This window comes from Nicotiana tomentosiformis, chromosome 5, assembly GCF_000390325.3.
Source record: "Nicotiana tomentosiformis chromosome 5, ASM39032v3, whole genome shotgun sequence".
In the NCBI taxonomy this organism is placed as follows: Eukaryota; Viridiplantae; Streptophyta; class Magnoliopsida; order Solanales; family Solanaceae; genus Nicotiana; species Nicotiana tomentosiformis.
In genome coordinates, this window is record NC_090816.1 from 11,560,506 (window position 1) to 11,563,027 (window position 2,522).

Genomic DNA, 2,522 nt, shown 5'->3' on the forward strand with positions numbered 1-2,522 from the left:
TGCTTTTTTCTTTGAAAGGAAATATATCCTCTCTAAAAGACACATCTCTGCCTACAAAAAAGAGCTGTGACTCCAAATCATACAATCTATATTCCTTTTGTATTTTTGAGTAGCCTATGAATACTGTCTTTTTTGCTCTTGCAGCAAACTTATCTTCCCTTGGTAAGACACTAGCATAACACAAACATCCAAACACTCTTAGATGCTCCGTTTTAGGCACCTTTCCATGCAATATTTCATAGGGTGATTTGCCGTTTAGTACTGCAGTATGAAGTTTGTTAATCAAATAGACTACAGTTCTAATGCATTCACCCCAAAATCTAATTGGGACAACACTTTGAAGTTTTAGAGCCCTTGCAACTTCAAGAATATTCCTATATTTTCTCTCTACAGTTCTATTTTATTGTGGCGTATATGGACAACTACTTTGATGAATCACTCCAACACCGTAAAGTAAATCATTACATTTAGAATTAAAGAACTTTGTGCCATTGTCTGATCTCAACACCTTAACTGTCATACCAAACTGATTCTTTTTCATTGAGAAGAAATTTGTCAATACAACCAATACTTCATGCTTAGACTGTATTAGGCAAATCCAAGTGTACCTACTAAAGTCAACAACAATTGTGACAAAGTAATGCTTCTTATCATATGTAGGTCTCTTATAGGGACCCCTGTATCTACATGCACAAGCTAAAAAATACAGTCTGATTTACTGCTACTAACAGGAAAGATTGATCTATGTTGTTTTGCCATTGGACACACTTGACATTCCTGTTGCACATACTCATCCGCTAGATTTCTCAACGTAAGTAAGTGTTGCATTGCCTTCATGGAAGGATGTCCTAGTCTTGAGTGCCACAATTTTGTGTCATGTTTTCCTTTTATTACTGCTGCTCCTACTACTGGTTTTGTATGTTCTTGGAGAATGTAGAAACCATCAGATTCTCTACCAATCCCCATCACCTTGTCATTGTAAAGACCCTGAAGAAGACAGAAATTATGAAAGAATTTTATAGTACAAACAAGATCCTTGGTCATCTTGGCTATTGAAAGCAGATTAAACTTGAAATCTCGCACATGTAAGACATTTTTGATCCTCTAACCTCCTAAAATTTTTGCATCTCCTATATCAGTTATCTATGACTTGTTACCATTTGGCACCTACACTTTTCTACCTTCCTGATTCCCTAATTTCCTAATGCCAATTAGTTCTGTTTTACAGGAAGTAATATGATGAGATGCCCCTGAATCTATAATCTATTCAATACCACAAGTTTTAGATAACATGGAAACAATACCTGCCATATTGGCTTTGCAATCACCAGATGATGCCGATTTGTTTAACAAATTCACTAGCTGCTTATACTCCTCTTCTGTAAAGAAATGGCCTTATGGCTGTACTTCAACAAAATTGGTTCTCTCAACTGTTGTGTTGTTCACATAGGTTCTGAAACCAATACCCTGCATTGTCTTCTTTTTACTTTTGAAATCAGGTAGATATCCCACAATTTTGTAACAATTTTTCTTTTGATGCCCCTTATACCCATGGTGTTCACAAATCAAAACAAGTTTGTTTCCTTTCATCATTTGTCCTCTTCCAGCTAATATAGTTAATGGTTCCTTGTTCAGGTCCATTACACCAAGAGCTCGTTGACTCTCTTCTTGTATTACTAGGGTATATGCTTGATTTACTATTACTACAGTAGTTTTTAGTGGAATTTGACTACGAACATGTGCATAAGTCTCATTTAATCCAACTAGAAACTGCACTAAACGCTGCTGATAGAATATTTCAAAAAACGGTTCTGATTCTTTGCAATTACAACCACGACCTAGTATCAAGGTGTCCTATTCATCCCAAAGATCTTTCATTCTAGTGAAACAAGTAGTAACAGAATTCGTACCTTGAGTTAGGGTTCCAATTTGAGTCCAAAGATGATAGAATCTGGTTAAATTCGATTTGCCAAACCTTTCCTTGAACTCAGCCCATACCTTTGAAGCATCTGATGCATAGACTATGCTCGACAACAATTCCTGCGAAATACTTCCTCCAATCCATGAAAGTACCACAACATTATATTGCTCCCACAGATATGCTAATTCTCCTTTGTACAAGCTCTTCACACACGTTCCTTCTACAAAACCTAACTTGTTTTTCCCCAATAAAGCCAAATGCATCGACCTACTCCACAATCCGTAATTTTCTGGACATGTGAGCTTGATATCTATCAAAATTGCTCTAGGTGTATCAGACGGCTGAAGGTAGAGAGGATGACGATAATCGATTTGAGGTGTCGAGGTATCTCCCATGGCGGATATTCCTAGAACTTGTAACTGTGAATCAACTAAGTGAAGAAGAAGCTCGCTACTCTGATACCATGTCAAGATAAGGAACCTCCATTGGAGGTCATCGTATTTTCTAGAAGATAGTAGAGAGGAGAGAGAAGAGAGAATGAAGAAGAGAAAATGGAAATGAATTCTGTTGTTCTCATTCTGTGATGTAACAGTACATATAT